This window comes from Lathyrus oleraceus, chromosome 4, assembly GCF_024323335.1.
Source record: "Lathyrus oleraceus cultivar Zhongwan6 chromosome 4, CAAS_Psat_ZW6_1.0, whole genome shotgun sequence".
Lineage (NCBI taxonomy): Eukaryota > Viridiplantae > Streptophyta > Magnoliopsida > Fabales > Fabaceae > Lathyrus > Lathyrus oleraceus.
Genome location: NC_066582.1, coordinates 401,515,270 through 401,542,937, shown reverse-complemented (window position 1 = coordinate 401,542,937; position 27,668 = coordinate 401,515,270).

The window sequence follows — 27,668 nt, the reverse complement described above, 5'->3', positions numbered from 1 at the left end:
CAACGGTATATCGCTTGTGCATTTTCGTGAAAAAAATTCGTAACCGAAGCTGGAAGGTGATGAACATGAACGCGCGAAGAAGAAGCTTCAAATTCTGGAAATTTTCGTGCTTCAATCCGTTTCCAGCCATGCCAATTTCGAAATCCTGTTTGGCGCCGAAACAGTCCAATCGCGAGCTGCCACGGCATAAATGAACACGGTACCGTTTTAAGCCTGGCAGCGAGAATTACGGTTATGCCATCCGCTGGAAATTAATTATATTACACATTAAATAATTATTCCAATAATTTAACAAACTTACAAAAATCATAAAAAATTCATTTCTAATCCAAATTTAATGAGATTTTTTTTGTTAGATTCACAATTCAATCTAGTTTTTTATAGGCATGGTAGTCCAAGTTGTGCTTGGAGGATTTTTGGATTGGCCTATTGATCTTTGACTTGTGTGCATTTTGTGTATGTTTCACCATATCCTTCATGAAATACTCATACCTTTAAAGAAATGGATGAAACTTTTTGTGCTTGTTCTGGACACATTGATGGTGATTTTCATGTAGAGTTTATGATTTTTGGATACTTGGTGATGGAGATATGATTTTGTGAATAGAGGTGTGACAATTTGTGTCACACCAAGCTAGGTCAACTTTCTGATTTTATTTGAAATGCTTAGAAATGTTTGATTGCTCCAATTTTTTGCATGAATGATCATTGATATGTCAAGATAACATGTGATTTTTGCTGGAATATTTGGTTGCATTTTCAAATTGATTGATAATTTTCTTCTCTGTATGCTCATTTGGTGACCTTGTGTGACACTTGTTGGCATTTCACTTGTGAAATTCTCATATGGTATTGGATGAAGATGAAATTTGACATGAGCATTGTAGACACATTGTAGGACATCATGGTTTTGATCCCATTCATTTCTAATATGTTGTCACTGTTTTATGAATTATTTAAGTGGATGCTTGTTTGGATGTCTTGAATTGGCTTGTATAATTTTGTCTAGATTTCTTGATTTTCATTGACCTACTTTCTTTTGTCCAATTGAGCTGAAAATTGACATGCTATACATTGAATGTGTCCTGTTTAGGTGTGAATTTTTTTGGAATTAATTGAGTTGATTTGGTATGCTTTTGATGGATATAGTTCTGTTTGGTCTTTTGGAGTTGCAAATTGCATGATTGATGTTAAATTGTGCATAAAATGATAATGGTGATTGATATGAGCATGGGACCAATTGCATTTGCTTTTAATTTGTTTGAATGTGATTTTGGTTGGTTTGCACTTGCTGTTTAGAATTTTTTATCCCCTTTGGACCCTAGGCTTGGCCTAGTGGTCTTGTTTCTCACATTTGGTGTGGATTTTCAGGTTAAAAGGCAAAAAGCTTAAGGAGATAAATGCAAGTTGCAAATTGAATTTGTTTGATGTTGTCCACTAACATGATTTTGTTTTGTAGGGTTTGATGCTTGAGCTTGAGCTCATGGCTTGCACTTATGTGCATTAACTTGTGTTGCTTGTACAGATTAACTGATTAACCATTTGCTGTTTACTGTTGGTTTGTCTGAGTACTGATGATACTTGATTGATTTCAGGTACATTTAGTTGCTTACAGTTCCTTGAGAACTTGCATGCTGTTGCTTGGTTTTTAAACCAATTGAGGTAGAATTTCTATTCTCCATGTAGTCTGGAAGACCTGGCCTGTTACTTGGCCAGGCAACTGTCTGAAGTCCTCCTTAAGAGGCGATGTTTGTGATTGTTTAACTTTGTGCCAAGCAGGTAAAGACCTTGATTAAGGCAATTGGTGGATCATAGAGATATGCAATCTATCTCCCACTATTCTGTTGAGTCGTCCCTCTGCTCACACCACTGTGTTGATGCATTGGGACACAAACCCAAGATCTTGTACTTTGTACAGTTGTGTCAGAGTCTTGAGCGTAGAAGGGTCCCTCCATTCTGGACCCACGCTCCTTTGTCTGAAGCTCTCCCTGATCAGGGATAAGAGCTGTGAAGTCTAATCTTCACTCACCTCTCATCAGCTTCACCTTAGCCTCTCAATGGCAAGGTTAAGAGCTAACTCTACCTTGTACAGATGACTTGCCTCGGCAGTCAAACCCATTGTTTGAGCCTCACTTGACTGGATATAGTGTGTGCTTTGTGAATACTTGCTTGGAATGCTTGTTTTGTTTTGTTGATGCTTGCATGCTTGCTTTCTTCCTGGATAGGGTTAGCTTGCTGTTGTGCAAGTAGGTAGAAACCATAACATAGGGCAATGATGCATGATAACACTAGGCTCGAGTACAACTCCCTGGTAGTGTGTCTTCCCTTTGTCTCTGGTTAGAGTTTCTCCCCCTTTGGGGGGAACTACATCGCCCTGATCCTTGTTCCAGACGAGGTATGTAGGCAGGAGACCGTGCGAGGTCTCTCCGGGCACTTTTTTTCCTTTTTATGTGTGTTTGCTTGTTAAAGCTTGTGTGTCAGGATATGGATGTAAGCCCAGCGATTGGCTGTCCGTATCCTGATGTTTGATTGTGTTTGTTTGTGCTTGTTGTGTGCTTGGAAGCCGGTGTAAGTCCATCAAGTGGCATCTGGGTTCCAGTGTGTGTCTGTTTTGGTTCGGATGCTGATGTAAGCCCATCGAATGGCATTCAGGCTCCATGTTTTCCTGTTTGGGTGCGTGTGTTGTTTGGCGTGCGTGAGCCGAACTACGGCAGCTCTGATTCTCGTTCCCGACGAGATACGTAGGCATAGGACGCGATGTCCTAGCGAGCCCTCTTCCTCTTAACCCCACCTGCGTTCCTTGTGTGTGTGTGTGATGTTTTAGCAACCTTTTCTTTCTTTTAGAACGTGGATCCCGTCGAGTACGACGGACGTGAGGGGTGCTAATACCTTCCCCTTGCGTAACCGACTCCCTTACCCTTTCTCTTTGGTCGCGAGACCATGCTTTTTCCAGGTTTCTCTGAGCGTTTCCTTTCCCTATTTTGGGATAAGTAACGCGCAGTGGCGGCTCTGTTTGTGTTTTTTTGTTTTAGCCCGCCGGTTGTTTTTTCGCGGATGCGACAGCTGGCGACTCTGCTAGGGAAACCATGGATGTTGACCTGTGCTGGTCCATCTTCCCTAAGCGAGTCCTTCCTAGCGTTCTAGGATAGTTTAGGTTGCTTGTGCTGTTATTTATTGCATTTATTATTCTAACAGTGTATATATTTGCATAAATCTTTGCATGCATCATACTATCATGTTGTCGTCCTCTGTGCAGGTGGTTCCTCTGTTTTGGGGTGGGTGTTCTGAGTGGGGCTAAATCCCAGGCCCGAGTATACACCTAGGATTAGTGTGCTCTCATGTTGCCTCCTTCATGTTAGGTCAACATGTGCCTGGCAGCATGATGTACCACAAGCCGGACGAGGTTCATTTGATAGTGCTTTCCTCTGTGGGGTACTCCACTTTGGTTGAGTTACTTCATTTGAGTTGTTGACTCTGGTGACCGATCATTTCCCGGATCTTTGGTTTAGACGGTCTTAAGGGAGCTACAATGGCACACTCGAAAGGGCAAACCCATTGAGTATCTCTGCCCGATTGTCGAGACTATTATCCGCCTTAGGGTGACCTGATTAGAATTTACCTGTGAGGGGAGGGTGGTTCTTTCAGATGCATGTTCTGATGGTGACTCAGATGGTGACATGTTGTTCCGTTGATCAGGGTCCTATTTATAAGTCGGATTTATGGCCGTTTATTGCTGAGACGCCGGAGTGTTGTCCGTTTTATTTATCAGTGGGGATCCGTTTATTTCAGGATTCCCCGGGCCGAGTCAGATGATTATGGGTATCTGTTCAGAGATTCTCTGGTGATGATGATGATGTATCTGTCTTCCGTTTATTTCGGAACCCTTGAGTTGGATTTGTGGTTACATGTTCCCTCAGATGGTTGTGATCAGTCCAGAGATCCGGGGTATGGTTCAGAGCAACAGATGATCAGATGACTTGGAGGATGGCAATGCATTGCATTCATTCATCAGCATCATTTCATAATGTATTTACCTGCATCTAACACATGTTTACCCATATGCAGGGACATTTTTGATCGAGATCCTGGTTGAGAGACTTTCTGTTCAGATATGAGGACCGGTTTGAAGCATGATGTTGCCTACAGTTTCTTCGACCCAGAGATTGGTGTGCTGAGAGATATGATAACATTGATTACGCCCGACCATGTGGAGATGTTCAGAGAGGCATACGGTAGTATCCTGAAGATGGTTTTCAGACTCACTGACAGCGACAGGAGCGCCATTCATACTCTTCTCCAGTTCTATGACCCGGGGCTGAGATGTTTCGTGTTTCCGGACTACTTGTTGGGGCCTCTGATGGAGGATTATGCTAGCATCCTGGGTATGCAGATTCGTGATCAGATTCCTTTCCATGTTACTAGGGTGGAGCCCGATGTCCTTGGGATTTCCCGCACTCTTTATTTGAGTCCGGAAATGATCAAGGAGGGTTTGAAGGAGAAAGGAAAATTACCTGGATTTCATTTGAGTTTCTTGGAAGCTAATGCCAAGGAACATGCTGCAGTGGGTAATTGGAAGACGGTTTGTGCTTTGATTGCTGTGAGCATTTATGGGATTATTCTGTTTCCTAATCAGAAGAGTTTTGTGGACCATAATGCTATCAAATTGTTCATGCAGAGAAACCCTATTCCTACTCTGATCGGAGATGTTTACTACTCGGTTCATAACAGGAACGAGAAGCGGCGTGGTGGTCTGATCCGATGTTGTGCTCAGATGCTCTTCAGGTGGTTTATGGGGTATTTGCCTTCCCGAGGTGCTTTTGCTCATCTTGATCCTACTGTTAAGTGGTCCTTCAGGTTGATGGGTTTGCGGGCTGATGATATAGCATGGACTCATAATGGTATGGCTGGACGGGATTTTATATACAGTTGCGGGAGTTTACCCAATGTGCCTCTTGTGGGAGTTCAGGGTTGCATCAATTACAACCCGGTGCTTCTCAGGAGACAGATGGGGTTCGCTGTAGAGGGTCCTCCTCTTAGTCGAGAGATTCAGGAGTCCTTTTACTTCCCGATTGATGGCAATCAGGCCAAGCTGAGGCAAGTATTGGATGAGTGGCGTGATATTCAGAGGAAGGGCAAAGTTCCTTATGGGAAGGTCAACTGTCGGTATTTTCCTCTATTTGATGATTGGTTGCGGAAGAGAATTGAGATTACACATCTACCATTTCTGGGAGGTGATCTTGGGGGTCCTATGATTGAGGGTCCGACTTCCACTGTTAGTATGGAAGAGTTCCTCGAGATGAAGAGGGCCAGAGATCAGTTGCTTACAGAGAAAGCGGAATTGGAGATGACTGTTGCTCGAATTCAGATGGCCAACCAGGAGATCAAAGTGAAGATGGAAGATCAAGACAAGCGACATGCCCTGGAAGCAAAGCGCTTTGAGATAGACATTGCCTATTATGGGAAGGTCAGCCAAGCCTTAGCGTCGTCGACAAAGGAGCACGACATCACAAAGGAGAAGCTAGCTAGAGCTTCAAAGGTCATTGAAGATGAGAAACGGAGGCAAATTCTCGTGAGAGATCAGAGGGATGACAGAGCCAGAGTCCTCGCTGCAGAGTGGGAAGCGGAGAAAGCGAGGATCATCGCCGAGAGAGATCATTACATTGCTGAGCGAGATCATTACTTCAGGCAGATGAAGATTCACCAAAAGGAGTTGGGGAGATTACAGCAGGAGAATACCGAGCTCAGGTTTGCCGTAGAGTTCGCAAAGATGGTTGATGAGATAGGGCCATCTGTGGGACCCTCATCAAGCTAGCCTTGTCATTTGTGTGGATTACCGTCAGGCTTGTTGACGGAATTCATTTTGCTTGTATTTCTTTCCCGATCCTGGAGATTTGTATCTGACTTGATGTATGACTATGGCACTTATTGTGCACTTTTGGCTATGTGATGATTGTTTTCATTCAGTGATTGATCTTCAAGCTTTATTTTCTTTACCGTATGCACTCACACAAACACACACATGGTTGGGGGTATTTTTGCTAAATCATATAACTCTGATCTGCACGATGAAAGTAAATGTTGAATGTCAGAATATTGCTGTCGGATTATTATTTGTCTCAATGAAGCCAGGATCAAGAGACAAAGTGTTCCTCATGTGGATAAACACTGCATTCATGCATTGATCATAATAACTTGTGCTTTATTTTGCAGGTATCTGTTACTAACGTGCTTGATTGTTACAGGAATCATTGCTCGTGCTCGCAGAACTGTACCTTTGCACTCAACACGACCTCACAGGTACTTCACAAGGCGCAACACTCCTAGACTGATGGATCTTCCAAATACAGACATCCTCGAGCTAAAAGACAAGATGAGCGAGCTGATCAACATCATGCAAGGCTTTGCGGTTGGTCAGAAAGCGTTGGCAGATAAGGTTGAGAAGCTCGAGCGGGCTTCTGCAGCAAATAGTGGTGTAAACCTGGATGGTGTCTCCAACCAGGGGATGGGTGGTTCTCGAGATGGTGGTAAGAGAGCAACAGTCGGTATGGTAAATAATGCTGCTGATTTTGGTGGTGCTGGTGGTCAACCTGGGCCCGGTCTGGGGCAGAATATGAAGGACGGTTTGTTGCCTCCATTCTACGGGTTTGATGAGGACAGAGAGGAAGACAGGGAAGCCGATTAGTTCTCAATGCATAATGAGCCCTTGGGTCAATATGGGATCCAGCCTCAAAGCAAGGAGATTCAGCTGTTGGCTGAGAAGATTAAAGTGCTGGAAAGTTATGCCACTCCTGGGGTGGTCAACATGTCGAATATGGGGCTTGTTGAGGGGATTGTGATCCCGCAGAAGTTTAAGGCGCCCGCATTCGACAGATACAATGGGAGTTCATGCCCTGAGACTCATCTTCAAGCTTTTGTCCGCAAGATCTCGGCATATACCATGGATCAGAAGCTGTGGATGTACTTCTTCCAGGACAGCCTGTCCGGAGGCTCCCTGGAATGGTACACCAAGCTAAAGTCCTCAGATATTAAAAACTGGCAGGACCTTGGGGACGCGTTCTTCAAGCAGTATCAGTTCAATGCTGATATGGCCCCGAGTCGTACCCAGCTGCAGGGTATGTCTCAGAAAAATAACGAGGGGTTTAAGGAATATGCCCAGAGGTGGAGGGAACTGGCTGCCAGAGTGCAACCTCCACTTGCTGATAGAGAGATGTCTGATCTCTTCATGGGGACTTTGCAGGGGGCTTATGCTGAGAGGATGGTTGGTTGTCCGGTGACCAACTTTTCTGATATTGTGGTGATTGGAGAGAGAATTGAGAGCTGGCTGAAGCTCGGGAAGATTCAGGGTGTAGCCTCTTCTTCAGGGTCGAAGAAACCTTTTGGCAATGGTCAGAGGAAGAAAGAAGGGGACACCAGTGCTGTCTACGCACAGAAGGGACCCAGTAGGGATCGTTACTTCCAGCACACCGCTGCGGTAACTATTCCTGCTGAACATCAGCCTGCACCGCAACAGCAGCAACCTCAACAACAAAGGCAACCCTTTCAGCAGAGGCCACAAAGGGCTGGTTATCAGATGAAGGGAAGAGCTATGGACAGGCAGTTTGATAGGCCGCCGGTGACCTATTCTTTCCTGTTCAAAAAGCTGATGGATCTGGGGTTGGTACAGACCAGAACTCTGGCACCTTTGAGACCTGATCAAAGGCCAGCCAGCTATGATGAGAACGCAAAATGCGAATTCCACTCGGGTGCTCCCGGACACAATATAGAGAACTGTAAAGCTTTTAAGCACACAGTTCAAGACCTGGTGGATTCGAAGGCGATCAACTTTGCACCATCTCCCAACGTTAATGCTAATCCCATGCCTGCGCATGGTCAGAGGGGAGTGAATGTTATTTCTGAGGAGAGTAGGGTTGGGCTGTCTACGGTGGATCAGTTGAGGACTCCGTTGGCTGAGGTCAAGGGGCTGTTGTTGAAGAATGAGGTTCATCCGGGCTGTGAAGATGATTGTGCTGAGTGCACTAATTCTGTTAATGGGTGCGAACTTCTGAGGAAGACTGTCTAGGGTTTGATGGACGATGGAAGCATTCTGATAGAGAAGGCTGATTTGGGGAAAGATGAGGTCTCCACCATAACAATTTATTTTGATCCGGTGGATTTGTCTACTCTTGCTGAAGCGGCTCCAGTTACTATCACGGTACCTGGACCAATTCCATACGACAAAGATGATGTCATGCCTTGGCATTATGGTGGAGAGGTATATTGCAATGGGGAGAAAGTGGAAGACCAGACTGCAAGTGAAACTACTATTTCAAAGGTGGATAATGCCGGTACTAGTGGTTTCACTCGCAGTGGAAGATTGTTTGCTCCTGATGCCTTGAGGGGAGGAGAAGGAGAAAAAGAGACAAAAGAAAAGGCCGAGGCTTTAGCCAGGGCAAAAGGAAAAGCTGTGGTGAATGAGGGTACTCCAGTGGTGACACCGGCGCCTGCGGGGTCGGATGAAAAACTTGATGATGATGCAGAGGAATTTTTGAGAATCATCAAGAAGTCTGAGTACAAGTTGGTTGACCATCTGCAGCAGACTCCCTCCAAGATCTCAATATTATCATTGTTGTTAAGCTCTGAGGGGCATAGAGAGGCTCTGTTGAAAATCTTGAAGAAGGCCTATGTTCCTCAAGAGATAACAATTAACCAGCTGGAGACGGTCGTGTCTAATGTGCATGCCAGCCATGGGCTGGGTTTTACAGACATGGACCTAACTGTGGATGGGAGGAATCATAATCGGGCACTACACATCGCCATGGAATGCAAAGGAGCCGTGCTTTCGCATGTGCTGGTTGATACCGGCTCCTCTTTGAATGTGTTGCCGAAGAAGGCTCTGGCAAAGCTGAACTGTGATGGGCTGATTTTGACTCCAACCGATTTGATTGTGCGGGCGTTCGATGGATCAAAGCGGGCCGTGTTCGGACAGGTTGAGCTGCCAGTGAAGATTGGCCCGGAGGTGTTTAAGTCAACTTTCTACGTCATGGATATTCAGTCGGCATACAGTTGCTTGTTGGGTAGGCCATGGATTCATGCTGCTGGGGCAGTGACATCGACTTTGCACCAGAAATTGAAGTACATCTGGGAAGGCCAAGTCGTCACTGTGTGCGGAGAAGAGGACATCTTTGTCAGCCACCTGTCCTCGTTTAAATATGTGGAAATGGATGGTGAGATCTGGGAGACGCCAAGTCAAGCATTTGAAACCGTTAAGGTGGAGAATGCTCTTTTTGCCAAGGAGGAGGAAAAACCATCCATATCTTCATACAAGCAGGCCGCTGAGGTGGTGAAGAGTGGAGAGGTTCCTGGTTGGGGCAGAATGATGGATGTCCCTGCGAAGAAAGATCGCTTCGGAGTGGGGTATCAGCCGGGCCGAGGCTCAGGGCAAGGCAGAGGACGTCGTACGTCAGTCACGTTCACTAGTGCCGGAATGCTGGATCCGGATCACATCTGCATGATGAGTGATGACGCTGATAGCGACTGTGACATGGACCGGTGGATAAAGCCGTGTGCACCAGGGATGGGAATCCAGAACTGGAAGGCTGAAAATATCATCCGGGTCACTCTGCTGGAAGAGTAATATTTTTCCTGTTTTTGATTTTATATGCATGAAAGCCATATGTGTTGCCCGACACGTAATGGTTCATTGTAAGGGCCACCTTGTAACACCCCGATAAAAATAAGATAATTATTTAATTTAAGTTAATATTATATTTATTAATTTAATTAAATAATTGGAATTTTTGGATTATTATTATTATTATTATTGGAATAATAATTATTGGAAAATATATATAAGTTGGAAATAAGAAAAAGAGTCCCATTTGGTAAAGAAAGGGTTTTACGTGAAAAGCAGAGAAACGGCTGAAAAGAGGAAAAGGGCAAAGAGACAGAGCAAGAGGAAGAAGGTTGGAGAAGAGAAAAACTTGAAGCTTAAAGATTCGCCGGATTAACTCAGGTAAGGGGGGTTTATCGTCGTTTAATGGGTATTATGGGTTAACATGTAATGGGTAGTGATAAACCGTTGAATTGACCCTAATTGGGATGTTGAATGCTGAAAAATTGTGTTGGATAAGTTGTGTTAAAGCTGTAATTGAATCTGTATTTGTGTGAGTTGTGATTTCCCGAACGTATAGCTTTTTACGGAATCGGAATCGGAGGTCCGGAAGTCCTCCAACGGCGGAAAATGCGGAGAATTCTGCATTCTGCTTCGTGTTAGCGCAGGAACAGCTTTCTGTCTTGCGTTAACCGGTTAACCCAGGGTGTTAACCGGTTAACACTGTTAGGAATTGTGAGGTATTGCTGTTTTGCTTGCGTTAACCGGTTAACCCAGGGCGTTAACCGGTTAACACTGTTGTGAGTTGTGAAAATATTGCTGTTCTGTCTGCGTTAACCGGTTAACCCAGGGCGTTAACCGATTAACACTGTTGAGTTTTGCCAGAAAGCGTGTTCTGTGTTGCGTTAACCGGTTAACCCAGGGCGTTAACCGGTTAACACTGTTGGAAAAGTGAAAAATTAATATTTGAATAATGTGTGCATAATTGGTGTTTGGCCTATATTGGCGTATGATGTAATAGGGATTAATTCCCGCTGTTTTGAGCAGTATAAGTATTAGTGGAGTGTGCTAATACTGTGATTAATTATTTGACATGATATGATGTTTTGATACGTGTGTTGATGAATGTATGATGGTATGCATAATGCTGTGAATGTATATGTTATGTATGCAATTGTGAATGGACTGTTTATGGCTTAGAGTGTGAGCATATGTCCATTGTGGATTATTGTTGATGATTTTGCATTGCTAGGTGATTTAGTATGCATATTGTGGCCTTTATGGTGGTAGCTAATTCCCATAGTGAGGAATTAGTGAGTTAGTCATTATGGACTGTTGTTGATGTTTGCATGCTAGGTGAATTAGCGTGCATAGCATGGCCCTTGGGGTGGTAGCTAATTCCCGTGGTGAGGAATTAGTGAGTGAGTCACTAGGTCTCAAATGAGTGGGACTAGTGGGCTTGGTAGCCGTATCTGGATTTGATCGGTGAGGTGAACTATATGTTCACGAATAGTCGGTACCGCATGCATGGAGTCTCATTGCATAATGTATGTATGGCGTATAATATGAATGGATGTATTCCAATATTATACGTGTGTTTTGTGTTGGTGTTGAGTGTGATGTTTGAGTTGATGTGCCGTTACTGAATGTGTGTTATGATTAGGGTGATGAAATGTGTTAAATTACTTAACATTGCATGATATTTTATAATGCTTATTATATCGATTGAGGAACTCACCCTTACAACTATGTTTTCAGGTAACGAGCAGTGATTGAGTAGAAGCTAGTGCTTGGAGTCTAGTGTAGTCTCCTTAGTGGGTCATGCTCTGATAGATGTAACATCGGGACGGGATGTTTTACCTTGTTGAATAATTTTACATGTAATGTGTTACATGTTTTGCATGATTGATTTGATTTCTATCCGCTGCGTATTGTGCAAATGCTTTATGTTTTGAATTAATGAAAGAGCATGACAGTTATTATGGTGAATGGTGTGTAATGATTGTGTGACACCCTTAATTGCATATTTACTCTGATTGATATATTGTTATTTTAATTAAATATTTGGGGTATTTTAGAAGGGTGTTACATTAGTGGTATCAGAGCATAGTCGGTCGAGTCGAGTCGTAATTATTCTGTTTCCCTGTACGTGATAGGTGTTGTGTAACCCTATCAGTACTTATTGTTTTAGCTTATTGGGTTTTCAGAATAGAGATGGCTGGAAGAGGTAGAGACGATGCTGCGATTGCTGAGGCTCTGGGTATGCTAGCTGGAGTACTTGGAGGGAATCCGAATGTTGTGGGAATCGGAGCTGCTCGTCAACTGAGTGAGTTCCAGAAGAACAATCCTCCAATGTTCAAGGGAGCATACGATCCCGATGGTGCTCAGAAGTGGTTGAAGGAGATCGAGAGAATCTTCCGAGTGACTGAGTGTGCCGATAACCAGAAGGTCAGGTTCGGTACGCATATGCTGTCAGAGGAAGCAGATGATTGGTGGGTTGCCACCCGCACTGAGTTGGAATCTGCTGGGAATGCTGAGATCACTTGGGCTGTGTTCAGAGAGAGATTCCTGAGGAAGTACTTTCCAGAGGATGTCAGAGGAAAGAAAGAGATAGAGTTCTTAGAATTGAAGCAGGGCAATCGGTCTGTTACTGAGTATGCTGCTAAGTTCACAGAGCTGTCGAAGTATTACACTCCCTATGATGAGGCTACTAGGGAATTCTCGAAATGTGTGAAGTTTGAGAACGGGTTACGTCCCGAGATTAAGCAGGCTATTGGGTATCAACGGATTAGAGTGTTTTCTGATTTGGTTGACTGTTGCAGGATTTTTGAACAGGATACCAAAGCCAGAGCGGAGAGCTATCAGCAGAGGGTTGATAGGAAAGGCAAGAATCAGAATGATCGTGGGAAACCGTATGCAGCTGGCAAAGGTTTCTAGAGACAGAGTGGGATGAAGAGGCCTAGTGGGGGAGACTCCAGTGCCCCTGCTAAGTGTTTCAGATGTGGTCAAGCTGGACATCGTATCCATGAGTGTACCAGTAATGAGAAGAAGTGTTTCAAGTGTGGCAAAGGTGGTCACTTGGCTGCAGAGTGCCGGTTGAAGACTGTGACTTGTTTCAACTGTGGAGAGGTGGGTCATATCAGTCCACAGTGTCCTAAGCCGAAGAAAGAAAACCAGTCGGGAGGCAAGGTCTTTGCTTTATTGGGTTCTGAGACTTTTGCAGATGATCGTTTGATCCGAGGTACGTGTTATATTAATGGCTTTCCTCTTGTAGCTATTATTGACACAGGTGCGACTCATTCCTTTATATCTTTGGATTGTGCTGTGAAACTTAAGTTAGAGATATCTGAGATGCATGGAAGTATGGTGATTGATACTCCTGCGAAGGGTTCAGTGACTACTACTTCAGTTTGTTTAAATTGTCCTTTGAGTATTTTTGGTAGAGACTTTGGGATGGACCTAGTGTGTCTTCCACTAGTGCAGATTGATGTCATTCTGGGTATGAACTGGTTGGTGTGTAACCGAGTTTCTATCAACTGTTTTGATAAGACTGTGATTTTTCCTGAGATCGAGGAAGGAAAGAGTTTGTTTCTATCAGCAAGGCAGGTGAATGAGGAAGTAGCAGATGGGGCAGAGTTGTTTATGCTGTTAGCGACTTTGGAGGCTAAAGATAAACTTGTGATTTGCGATCTAGCCGTGGTGTGTGATTTTCCTGATGTGTTTCCTGAAGAAGTGAATGAATTACCGCCAGAGCATGAAGTTGAGTTCTCGATTGATTTGGTACCTGGTACTAGGCCGATGTCGATGGCTCCGTACCGTATGTCTGCTGTTGAGTTAGCTGAATTGAAGAGTCAGTTGGAAGATCTGTTGGATAAGAAATTTATTCGTCCGAGTGTGTCACCGTGGGGTGCACCAGTGTTATTGGTTAAGAAGAAAGAAGGTACTATGAGGTTGTGTGTGGACTACAGGCAACTGAATAAAGTGACGATCAAGAATCGGTATCCTTTGCCGAGGATTGATGATTTGATGGATCAGTTGGTTGGTGCGAGTGTGTTCAGCAAAATAGATTTGAGATCGGGGTATCATCAGATACGTGTGAAAGCTGAGGATATTCAGAAGACTGCTTTCAGAACAAGGTATGGACATTATGAGTATTCTGTAATGCCTTTTGGTGTGACTAATGCGCCTGGAGTATTTATGGAGTATATGAATAGGATTTTCCATCCGTACCTAGACAAGTTTGTTGTGGTGTTTATAGACGATATTTTGGTGTATTCGAAATCTGAAGAAGAGCATGCTGAACATTTGAGAGTGGTTTTGGGAGTTCTGCGGGAAAAGAAGTTATTTGCTAAACTGTCAAAGTGTGAATTTTGGTTAGAAGAGGTTAGTTTTCTTGGTCATGTGATTTCAAGAGATGGTGTTGCTGTTGATCCTTCTAAGATAGAAGCTGTATCTAAGTGGGAAGCTCCGAAGTCAGTTTCTGAGATAAGGAGTTTTCTTGGTTTGGCTGGTTATTATAGGAAGTTCATCGAGGGATTTTCTAAGTTGGCGTTACCGTTGACGATGTTGACTAGAAAGGGGCAAGCGTTTGTTTGGGACTTAAAATGTGAAGAAGGTTTCCAAGAGTTAAAGAGAAGGTTAACTACTGCTCCTATTCTGATATTACCGAGTTCGTCGGAATCATTTGAGGTTTACTGTGATGCTTCATTGTTGGGTTTGGGTGGTGTGTTGATGCAGAATAAGCAGGTTATAGCTTATGCTTCGAGACAACTGAGGGTTCATGAGAGGAACTATCCGACACACGATTTAGAGTTGGCAGCTGTGGTATTTGTTCTGAAGTTATGGAGGAATTACTTGTACGAGTCAAGATTTAAGGTTTTCAGTGACCATAAAAGTTTAAAGTATTTGTTTGATCAGAAAGAGCTGAATATGAGACAGAGGAGATGGTTAGAGTTTCTGAAGGATTATGACTTTGGTTTGAATTACCATCCGGGTAAAGCAAACGTAGTGGCTGATGCATTGAGTCGGAAATCATTGCATATGTCTATGTTAATGGTTAAGGAATTGGATTTAATTGAGCAGTTTAGAGACTTGAGTTTGGTGTGTGAGAGTACTCACAATAGTGTTAAATTGGGAATGTTGGAGTTAACGAGTAGTATTCTGGATAAGATTAGAGAGGGTCAGAAATCCGATGTGCTTTTGGTTGATAAGTTGACTCTAGTGAATCAAGGTCGAGGTGGCGAATTCAGAGTTGATGAGAAGGGTGTTTTGAAATTTGGTAATCGGGTGTGTATTCCGGATGTTACCGAACTTAAGAAGAGTATTCTTGAGGAAGGACATCGTAGTGGCCTGAGTATTCATCTTGGAGCTATGAAGATGTATCATGATTTGAAAAAGTTATTTTGGTGGCCGGGAATGAAAAGAGAAATTGCGAGTTTTGTTTATTCTTGTTTGACTTGTCAGAAGTCAAAGATTGAGCATCAGAAGCCGTCTGGGCTAATGCAACCGTTGGCTATTCCAGAGTGGAAGTGGGATAGTATCAGTATGGATTTTGTTTCTGGTTTACCGAGGACAAGTAAGAATTTTGAAGCTATTTGGGTGATTGTCGATAGATTGACGAAATCGGCTCATTTCATTCCGATCAGAATGGATTATCCGTTAGAGAGATTAGCTGAGTTGTATATTGAGAAAATTGTAAGTTTGCATGGTATTCCGTCGAGTATTGTTTCGGACAGAGATCCTAGATTTACATCGAAGTTCTGGGAAGGTTTGCAGAGGGCTTTGGGAACTAAGCTGAGATTGAGTTCTGCATATCATCCGCAGACTGATGGTCAGACTGAGAGGACGATTCAGTCACTAGAAGATCTTTTGAGAGCTTGTGTTTTGGAAAAGGGAGGTGCTTGGGATTGTTACTTACCTTTGATTGAGTTTACCTACAACAATAGTTTTCATTCGAGCATTGGTATGGCACCGTTTGAAGCTTTGTATGGTAGGAGATGTCGGACGCCTTTGTGTTGGTATGAGTCCGGTGAGAGTGTTGTGGTTGGACCGGAGATTGTTCAACAAACTACGGAAAAGATTAAGATGATTCAGGAGAAGATGAGAATTGCTCAGAGTCGTCAGAAGAGTTATCACGACAAGAGGAGGAAGGCACTTGAGTTCCAAGAGGGAGATCATGTGTTTCTTCGTGTTACTCCGATAACTGGGGTTGGTCGAGCTTTGAAGTCGAAGAAGTTGACACCTCGATTTATTGGTCCTTATCAGATTTTGGAGAGGATAGGGGAGGTAGCCTATCGTATCGCTTTACCGCCGTCACTTGCGAATTTGCATGAGGTTTTCCATGTGTCTCAGTTGAGGAGGTACATTCCTGATCCGTCGCATGTGGTCCAAATAGATGATGTACAGGTGAGAGATAACCTGACTATTGAAACATCACCTATGAGGATCGAGGATCGAGAGTTGAAGCAGTTGCGGGGTAAAGAGATTGCCTTGGTGAAGGTAGCTTGGGGAGGACCAGCAGGTGGCAATGTGACTTGGGAACTTGAGAGTCAGATGAAGGAGTCCTATCCAGAGTTATTCGCTTGAGGTATGTTTTCGAGGACGAAAACTCTTTTAGTGGGGGAGAGTTGTAACACCCCGATAAAAATAAGATAATTATTTAATTTAAGTTAATATTATATTTATTAATTTAATTAAATAATTGGAATTTTTGGATTATTATTATTATTATTATTGGAATAATAATTATTGGAAAATATATATAAGTTGGAAATAAGAAAAAGAGTCCCATTTGGTAAAGAAAGGGTTTTACGTGAAAAGCAGAGAAGCGGCTGAAAAGAGGAAAAGGGCAAAGAGACAGAGCAAGAGGAAGAAGGTTGGAGAAGAGAAAAACTTGAAGCTTAAAGATTCGCCGGATTAACTCAGGTAAGGGGGGTTTATCGTCGTTTAATGGGTATTATGGGTTAACATGTAATGGGTAGTGATAAACCGTTGAATTGACCCTAATTGGGATGTTGAATGCTGAAAAATTGTGTTGGATAAGTTGTGTTAAAGCTGTAATTGAATCTGTATTTGTGTGAGTTGCGATTTCCCGAACGTATAGCTTTTTACGGAATCGGAGGTCCGGAAGTCCTCCAACGGCGGAAAATGCGGAGAATTCTGCATTCTGCTTCGTGTTAGCGCATGAACAGCTTTCTGTCTTGCGTTAACCGGTTAACCCAGGGTGTTAACCGGTTAACACTGTTAGGAATTGTGAGGTATTGCTGTTTTGCTTGCGTTAACCGGTTAACCCAGGGCGTTAACCGGTTAACACTGTTGTGAGTTGTGAAAATATTGCTGTTCTGTCTGCGTTAACCGGTTAACCCAGGGCGTTAACCGGTTAACACTGTTGAGTTTTGCCAGAAAGCGTGTTCTGTGTTGCATTAACCGGTTAACCCAGGGCGTTAACCGGTTAACACTGTTGGAAAAGTGAAAAATTAATATTTGAATAATGTGTGCATAATTGGTGTTTGGCCTATATTGGCGTATGATGTAATAGGGATTAATTCCCGCTGTTTTGAGCAGTATAGGTATTAGTGGAGTGTGCTAATACTGTGATTAATTATTTGACATGATATGATGTTTTGATACGTGTGTTGATGAATGTATGATGGTATGCATAATGCTGTGAATGTATATGTTATGTATGCAATTGTGAATGGACTGTTTATGGCTTAGAGTGTGAGCATATGTCCATTATGGATTATTGTTGATGATTTTGCATTGCTAGGTGATTTAGTATGCATATTGTGGCCTTTATGGTGGTAGCTAATTCCCATAGTGAGGAATTAGTGAGTTAGTCATTATGGACTGTTGTTGATGTTTGCATGCTAGGTGAATTAGCGTGCATAGCATGGCCCTTGGGGTGGTAGCTAATTCCCGTGGTGAGGAATTAGTGAGTGAGTCACTAGGTCTCAAATGAGTGGGACTAGTGGGCTTGGTAGCCGTATCTGGATTTGATCGGTGAGGTGAACTATATGTTCACGAATAGTCGGTACCGCATGCATGGAGTCTCATTGCATAATGTATGTATGGCGTATAATATGAATGGATGTATTCCAATATTATACGTGTGTTTTGTGTTGGTGTTGAGTGTGATGTTTGAGTTGATGTGCCGTTACTGAATGTGTGTTATGATTAGGGTGATGAAATGTGTTAAATTACTTAACATTGCATGATATTTTATAATGCTTATTATATCGATTGAGGAACTCACCCTTACAACTATGTTTTCGGGTAACGAGCAGTGATTGAGTAGAAGCTAGTGCTTGGAGTCTAGTGTAGTCTCCTTAGTGGGTCATGCTCTGATAGATGTAACATCGGGACGGGATGTTTTACCTTGTTGAATAATTTTACATGTAATGTGTTACATGTTTTGCATGATTGATTTGATTTCTATCCGTTGCGTATTGTGCAAATGCTTTATGTTTTGAATTAATAAAAGAGCATGACAGTTATTATGGTGAATGATGTGTAATGATTGTGTGACACCCTTAATTGCATATTTACTCTGATTGATATATTGTTATTTTAATTAAATATTTGGGGTATTTTAGAAGGGTGTTACACACCTCATGTTTAAATTTGCAAATTCGCATCAGTAATAAAAGGATGTTTTTCAATTAAAAGCGGTGTTCCCTGTTTTTCGTTTATTTTTGCAGTTTAAAAAATAAAAACAAAATAAAAATGGCAATGTTTTCATTTTTCTTTTTTTTTTCAATTTGTCTCACACCGGTTCTAAGCAATGCATGAATCAACATTCATGCAGATGCGATATTTCTCCGGATCTCATTGATAACAATCTTGTTACACCCTCATATGACTTCGACAATCCGATCTATCTTGCTGAAGAAGAAGAAGACGAGGAAGATTGTGAATTGCCAGGGGAATTAGCCAGGTTGTTGAAACAAGAGGAGAAGGTGATTCAGCCGCATGAAGAGCCGATTGAGGTGGTGAATCTGGGTACTGACGAGGTCAAGAAAGAGGTAAAAATCGGGGCTGCTTTGGAGGAAAGTGTTAAGAACAGATTGGTAGTGTTGTTGAAAGAGTATGTCGACATCTTTGCTTGGTCTTATCAAGATATGCCAGGGTTGGATACCGATATCGTTGTGCACAAGCTACCATTGCGATCAGATTGTCCTCCAGTGAAGCAGAAGTTGCGCAGGACTCCACCTGACATGGCGATGAAAATCAAAGAAGAAGTGCAGAAGCAGTGGGATGCTGGTTTCCTTGCTGTCACTAATTATCCGCCATGGGTCGCAAATATTGTGCCAGTCCCGAAGAAAGATGGGAAAGTGAGAATGTGTGTGGACTATCGAGATCTGAATAGAGCTAGTCCGAAAGATGATTTTCCACTACCTCACATTGATGTGTTGGTAGACAATACGGCTCAATTCTCGGTGTTTTCCTTCATGGATGGCTTTTCTGGCTATAATCAAATCAAAATGTCGCCAGATGATATGGAGAAAACAACGTTCATCACACCATGGGGCACCTTTTGTTACAAGGTGATGCCATTTGGTCTCAAGAACGCCGGTGCTACTTATCAGAGGGCCATGGTGACTTTGTTTCATGATATGATTCATCATGAAATTGAATGCTATGTTGATGACATGATAGCAAAGTCCCAAATAGAAGAGGGGCATTTGGTAGATCTGGCCAAGTTGTTCGACCGGCTGAGACAGTTCAGACTGAGGTTGAATCCGAACAAGTGCACGTTCGGAGTGCGGTCCGGTAAATTGCTGGGGTTCATTGTGAGTGAGAAAGGAATCGAGGTTGATCCTGCAAAAGTAAAAGCGATAAGAGAAATGCCTGAACCGAGAACAGAGAAGGAGGTTCGTGGTTTCTTAGGTAGATTGAACTACATTTCACGGTTCATATCTCACCTAACAGCCACGTGTGAACCGATTTTCAAATTGTTAAGAAAAGATCAAACGGTCAGGTGGAATAATGATTGCCAAGTGGCATTTGAAAAAATAAAAGAATATTTGTAGGAGCCTCCGATTCTGATGCCTCCTGTGGAGGGACGACCGTTAATTCTGTACCTGACAGTCCTCGAGGGGTCTATGGGGTGTGTATTGGGGCAGCATGACGAGTCTGGTCGAAAAGAGCATGCCATATACTACCTTAGCAAAAAGTTTACCGACTGTGAAACAAGATATTCACTGCTCGAGAAAACTTGATGTGCTTTGGTCTGGGCTGCTCGCCGACTAAGGCAGTATATGCTGGTTCATACCACTTTGTTGATTTCTAATATGGATCCAATCAAGTACATTTTTGAGAAGCCAGCATTGACCGGACGGGTTGCGAGATGGCAAATGATTTTGATTGAATGCGATATTCAATACACCGCTCAGAAAGAAATCAAGGAGTGTATTGTCTGATTACATCGCCCAGCAACCCGGTGAGGATTATCAACCGATGAAGTTTGAGTTCCCTGATGAGGACATCTCGAGGTGCTCTAATCGAAAGATTATGAGGAACCGATCCCGGAGGAGGGGCTTGACCCCGAATCCGAACGGATTATGATGTCTGATGGGGAGGTTAAGGTGAATGAGCTTTTGTTGCCCGGATAACGTTTGAATGCACCGACGGTGTGATTGTGCGGAAAATGGTGGTAACCTACAGAGACTGGCATGAGATGTTGCCGTTTGCATAGCATGGGTATCGAACGTCAGTGCGTATCTACTGGGGCAACTCCTTTCTCATTGGTATATGGAATGGAGGCTGTATTACCGGTTGAGGTTCAAATTCCCTCTTTGAGAGTCCTGATGGACGTGAAATTGCAAGAGGCTGAATGGGTAAGGACCCGGTATGAAGAGTTGAGCCTGATAGAAGAAAAGAGGCTAGCAGCCATCTGTCATGGGCAGTTATATCAGCAAAGGATGAAGCGTGCTTTTGACAAGAAGGTGCGACCTCGGGTATATCACGTAGGTGATATGGTGCTGAAAAGGGTCCTTCCTCCTCAAAACGATCGAAGGGGCAAATGGACACCCAATTATGAAGGTCCATTCGTGGTCAAGAAGGTATTCTCTGGCGGAGCCTTGTTGTTAACGACCATGGATGGTGAGGACTTTGCATCCCCTGTGAATGCGGACGCAGTTAAAAAATACTTCGTATAAAGAGACCCGCTGGACGAAAAGAATAAAATAGTCCAGGCAAAAATGGGCATCCCGGCGAACCAAAAAACAGAAGAAAAGGTTCGGGCAAAAATTAGGGATAAAATGAAAAAATGTACACCCGGCAAGTCGAAAACCTGAAAAGGCGACTTGGGCAAAAAAGGGTATCCCGATGGACTGAAAACCCGAAAGGGCGGTCCAGGCAAAAGAGGGATTGGAACGAACAACTGCGTCTAGCATGATCGTTTGCGCTTTGGTTAAAGCATCATGGATAATACCCGGTAGGGATCGATCGGAATCGTCTTGTTCAGAAGGCAGAAGCATGGAGAGTCTGAGGACATATGGGGTGTAACCGAGTTGGAACTCGATGAGATCGCGGGTTTCACATTGCCATTAGGATAGATTTTTCCTTTTGTGCGTAATTACCTCTTTTCAGGAATTGTTTCCTTTGTATTGCTCAATTTGAGCCACACACTTTTTCAATCAATAAAATGCATATTCAGTCAAATAATTTTGTTTTTGTTTTTCATTACCGCTTTGATTGCAAAAACATCTGATTGTTTTGATAAAGAATCTTGCATTTTAAGACATATAGGTCCCTTCCAATGCATGTTTATAAGATTGAAAGCTTGAAATCTTATTCGGAAGGTTGAGTGACCCAAGTGTTGAAATCTTGACACGCCTGGGGCACGGTTTTATCTAACGATCTGTTTTGCAGGAACTGTTAGGTATTTTCACTCACTTGCAGGTTGTGGTGTGGAAGTTGTTGACAAAGCAAATCCCCATGGAGTCCAATCAGGGACGAGAGAATATGAAGGGATGACGAAGAGACGTTGAGACGTACGACGATCCTTGAATGATAATCAAGAAGACTCTTCAAAATCGGAAGATTGGAAAGTCTGTAGAAATTCCCCGCAGGGCCCAGTCAGGGACGAATGAATGGGTAGGAGAAGCGATGAGAAGACGTTGAGACGTACGACGACCTTTGGAATTAATCAAGAAGACTCTTCAAAGTCGGAAGATTGAAAAGTCTGTATAAATCCCAGGAGTTCGCTCTCCGTCGAGCACGGCGCGACTTGGAATATAAGATGATGGAGCAGAAAAGGTCCAGACGAGTCTGGGAATTCTTAAAAGTGGAAAGCTGATGCGAGATGGGGAGGTGGATACCATGGTTCGACGAGTCGACGGGTGTTCTGTACCAACTTCTCTCATTTCCCTAGCTAAGTCCTCAAGCAGAGTTGTGAGGACCAAATCTCCAGCAGATCCAAGGTCTATGGATTCCCTAGCTGAGTCAGGATGGTTATCCCCGGCAGGTTTAAAACGGTGTTTCCTTAGCAGCCGGGCATGAAGGTTGCTATTCCCCGAGTGGAGCGGGTTTCAATGAAATATATCTCCAGCAATCTGCATCCCCAGCTGAGTTGATTCTACCTATGGATTGCATGGGTTGTCCCCAGCGGAGTAGCATTCGCTTCCCTAGCAGGGTCAGGATGGTTATCCCCAGCAGGTGTCAGATTGATGCTTTCCCCAGTTGCCAGGCCTGGAGGTTGCTGTTTCCCCAGCCGAGTATCTGTGAGCATTTCCCCAGTGAAGTTGCCAGGTATCTGTGAGGTTTCCCCAAAGCAGAGTCGGGATTGATATCCCCAGCAAGTCGAAGACTGTTGTATCCCCACAGAGTGTTGGTGGTTGTTATCCCCAGCAGTTTCCCGAGCGGATTGGGTGCAAAGGAGTTTCTTCCTCAACAAGGGTTGCCTTATCCTAGCAGCAATGCTTATCCCCAGCAGGGTGGAATCGGAGTATTGACGAGTTCCTCAGCAGAGTGTCTCGTGCTCCCCAGAAGAGTCCCTTGAGGGGGATACTTTTTATACATTCATCATGAAAAATAGCATAGCATATTGCATAGAAAAATAATAAATCGCGTAGCATTTCCATAATTATGGAGTATTACGCAGAAAAATCAATCATGCATCATATTGCAAGCATAAGCTAGTCTCAAACCGTGGTTACTGTTTGAGAGGTGATTTTACCCGAAAAGCAAGGTGTTACTCCGAGGAGTTTAGCCATATGATTGAATCGGAGGTATTCCCCAGTAGTGCGATACTGGAGGAGATTTACTTTTCCGTCGGACAGAGATGGGAAGTGTTTTGCGATCAGCGCAGTTCAAGCCGTGGTTACCGTTTGGAGTTTTGTTTCGCCGAAAGGTGAAGATGTTACTCTGAGGAGTTTAGCATCATGATGTCAGATCAGCAAGGTTCTCTGGTAGTGTGATACTGGATGACTGTTTCCGTCGAGCGGAGATGGAAATGAAATCGAAGGATGTTACGCGATCAGCGCAATTTTCGGGGTTCAACCGGAGAAAAGGAAGTGTTGAGGCATTTTCTGGGGTTCATATGGAGATTGGAGTTGAATATTACATCCGGGATGAGGTCCTTAGGATTATCTTCTGTTCATGTGTCACCTTAGACTTTAGCGGAGGCCAATGGAAGTCGTTATGGGTGTCTTCGGATGAAGAGATGCACATGTTACCTTACTTTGTGAAGGTGTACCCTCTGATATGTCGCCCTCAGAGTGGTTTGGTGTTATTTCCGTCATTGCCAGCGGAATTATCACGAGAGATGGGAGAACGGGGTTCAAATGGAGAAAAGGAGATGTTGCGACATTTTCTGGAGATGGGGTTCAAATGGAGAAAGGGAAGTGTTGAGGCATTTTCTGGAGAGTGGGGTTCAGATGGAGAAAAGGAGACACGAGGTGTTTTCTGGAGATGGGGTTCACATTGGCGATCGCGAGTAATCGTCAGGCGACTGGGGTTCAAATTGGAGAATGGGGTTCATTGTTTTGGCAAACAGGAGAACGGGGTTCAAATGCAGTGATCAGGGATCATTTGTAAAAATTTCGGGGTTCAAGAAAATAAGAAAAAAAGAGAGATTATCAGAAAATTCGGGATTCAAGAAAAGCAAAAAAAAAAAAAAAAGAAGCATAAAGAAGGAATAATAATCCCCAGCGGATGTGGTGTTCAGGCCATGGGTTGTCCCTGCGTTACCATTTATTTTGGTATCCAGGTCGACGTTGCTGTTTCGGTGATCAGGCCGACTTTATCCGTACCAGACGGGTGTTTCTTTCAAGATTGTGTTCTTCGCCAATTCTGACAGGCGTTGTTAATTATTTTCCCATCAGAGTGCAAATTGTTCGTTTGTTCTTGGTATTCAATCACTCTTCGTCCTGATCATCTGAAAGCCGAGGCTATTCATATCGACAGGTTCACAGTGGATTGAATAGGGGCAGCTGTAACACCTCAAAATTTGCCCTCCTCTCTTGGGACTAGCATAACATATGGCATATCATTTTTAGGTCATTAGGCATTGCATATTGCATATCATATGGTTACATTGTGCAAGCCATTCTCCCAGGTCTTGATCAGAAGATAGGAGGTCATGGTGCAAGTTAGGGTTTCATTGGACTGATCATTAATCATCTGAGGATGTGGAGGTCCAAATTAGGGGATCATTTCATGATTATATTGAGATTATGGAGGTTAGGGTTTCATCATTGAGCCATTTCATCAGAGGATTGGGGCTCAGATTGATCAGTGCATTGCCAAATTCATCTATCAGTTGAAAGAGTCAACTGTGGTCAACTGTGCTTGATTTTATGGATTTGGAGGTAGGAGAGAGTTGGATACACTTCATTCATGTTGGAACAAGTTTCATTTGACATTTCAAAGCTCAATAATGAAGAAAATAAAGTCAGGACAAAAATTGCCAAAAATAGAAAGTGACTTGTAATGGAAGTTTCCAAAAATGGAAAGTTTTTCACCACAACATTACATGTCCAAAAAAGCTTCAAATGAAAATTTGTTCAACATGAAAGTTGTAGATCTTGGTCTCACCTTTCCAAAAAGTCCAAGAACTTGAAATTCCCATGTATGGTTGGTAAGTTATGGTCCATTCATTTTCCAAAAAGACCTATAATCAAAGTGGCATAACTTTCACATGGAGTGTCCAAAATGAGTGATCTTTTTATGAGCAAAATCCATTTCACATGTACTTTCATGGTGCATAATCAAAATTCATCAAAATTGGTCAATGCAAAAGGTCAATTTTCAAGTGCACTAATTAAATCCAAGGGCAAAATGGTCCAAGTTGAGAAATACATGGAATTTTGGAATGGGGATTTTTGCAACACATCACAAATGCCAAATAGAAGATGTTTGAGCTGTCATGAGCTGTCATGGTTCAATATTTGGCAAGGGCATTTTGGAACTTGCACTTAAGTTTCATATTATGCTAATCACATGAGTTTTTGCTAATTGGTGATTAAGAAAGTGATTAAGCTGGAGTATAAATGTTTAATCATAACTGAATTGCAAATGATAATCACAATTCACAAGAATCCTAACCAACTTTCCCTCCATTTTCTCCAAATTCATCAAGAACTTCATCAAGCATTTTTCACCAAAACTCCATCAATTCTCAATCATTTTGCAAAATTCTTGTTGATTCATCTTCCACATACCTTGCTCTACATCTGTTTCATCGAATTTGTGCAAGAAACCTTCAAAATCGTGACTGTTTCAAGTGAGCATGACAATGGCATTTTGAGATTTCTTTCATTTGGAGCAACCTCGAGCCAAGGATCTTCTTCCAATCAACTTCCTCAACCTTCTTCTTCATCTGTTTTTGGTTTTGGCTCGAAAATACCTCAAGAATCATCACTGTCTTCAACCTAAGGTGCAAAATCGAATCTCACCATTTCTTGAATTGTCATATGCGTTTTATAGATCCTTCATTGTAGATGAACATTATATGATTAGTTTGTGAATTGGTTAACTGATGAGTGAGAAATCTGGATTTGAACCTTTGATGTCAAAACTTCTTTCGCTCGATTTGTCTTGTATACGAACTTTTGGACGATTTCATGTATATATTCATGACGTACGCACTCATACGGTTCCAACGGTATATCGCTTGTGCATTTTCGTGAAAAAAATTCGTAACCGAAGCTGGAAGGTGATGAACATGAACGCGCGAAGAAGAAGCTTCAAATTCTGGAAATTTTCGTGCTTCAATCCGTTTCCAGCCATGCCAATTTCGAAATCCTGTTTGGCGCTGAAACAGTCCAATCGCGAGCTGCCACGGCATAAATGAACACGGTACCGTTTTAAGCCTGGCAGCGAGAATTACGGTTATGCCATCCGCTGGAAATTAATTATATTACACATTAAATAATTATTCCAATAATTTAACAAACTTACAAAAATCATAAAAAATTCATTTCTAATCCAAATTTAATGAGATTTTTTTTGTTAGATTCACAATTCAATCTAGTGTTTTATAGGCATGGTAGTCCAAGTTGTGCTTGGAGGATTTTTGGATTGGCCTATTGATCTTTGACTTGTGTGCATTTTGTGTATGTTTCACCATATCCTTCATGAAATACTCATACCTTTAAAGAAATGGATGAAAATTTTTGTGCTTGTTCTGGACACATTGATGGTGATTTTCATGTAGAGTTTATGATTTTTGGATACTTGGTGATGGAGATATGATTTTGTGAATAGAGGTGTGACAATTTGTGTCACACCAAGCTAGGTCAATTTTCTGATTTTATTTGAAATGCTTAGAAATGTTTGATTGCTCCAATTTTTTGCATGAATGATCATTGATATGTCAAGATAACATGTGATTTTTTCTGGAATTTGTGGTTGCATTTTCAAATTGATTGATAATTTTCTTCTTTGTATGCTCATTTGGTGACCTTGTGTGACACTTGTTGGCATTTCACTTGTGAAATTCTCATATGGTATTGGATGAAGATGAAATTTGACATGAGCATTGTAGACACATTGTAGGACATCATGGTTTTAATCCCATTCATTTCTAATATGTTGTCACTGTTTTATGAATTATTGAAGTGGATGCTTGTTTGGATGTCTTGAATTGGCTTGTATAATTTTGTCTAGATTTCTTGATTTTCATTGACCTACTTTCTTTTGTCCAATTGAGCTGAAAATTGACATGCTATACATTGATTGTGTCCTGTTTAGGTGTGAATTTTTGTGGAATTAATTGAATTGATTTGGTATGCTTTTGTTGGATATAGTTCTGTTTGGTCTTTTGGAGTTGCAAATTGCATGATTGATGTTAAATTGTGCATAAAATGATAATGGTGATTGATATGAGCATGGGACCAATTGCATTTGCTTTTAATTTGTTTGAATGTGATTTTGGTTGGTTTGCACTTGCTATTTAGAATTTTTTATCCCCTTTGGACCCTAGGCTTGGCCTAGTGGTCTTGTTTCTCACATTTGGTGTGGATTTTCAGGTTAAAAGGCAAAAAGCTTAAGGAGATAAATGCAAGTTGCAAATTGAATTTGTTTGATGTTGTCCACTAACATGATTTTGTTTTGTAGGGTTTGATGCTTGAGCTTGAGCTCATGGCTTGCACTTATGTGCATTAACTTGTGTTGCTTGTACAGATTAACTGATTAACCATTTGCTGTTTACTGTTGGTTTGTCTGAGTACTGATGATACTTGATTGATTTCAGGTACATTTAGTTGCTTACAGTTCCTTGAGAACTTGCATGCTGTTGCTTGGTTTTTAAACCAATTGAGGTAGAATTTCTATTCTCCATGTAGTCTGGAAGACCTGGCCTGTTACTTGGCCAGGCAACTGTCTGAAGTCCTCCTTAAGAGGCGATGTTTGTGATTGTTTAACTTTGTGCCAAGCAGGTAAAGACCTTGATTAAGGCAATTGGTGGATCATAGAGATATGCAATCTATCTCCCACTATTCTGTTGAGTCGTCCCTCTGCTCACACCACTGTGTTGATGCATTGGGACACAAACCCAAGATCTTGTACTTTGTACAGTTGTGTCAGAGTCTTGAGCGTAGAAGGGTCCCTCCATTCTGGACCCACGCTCCTTTGT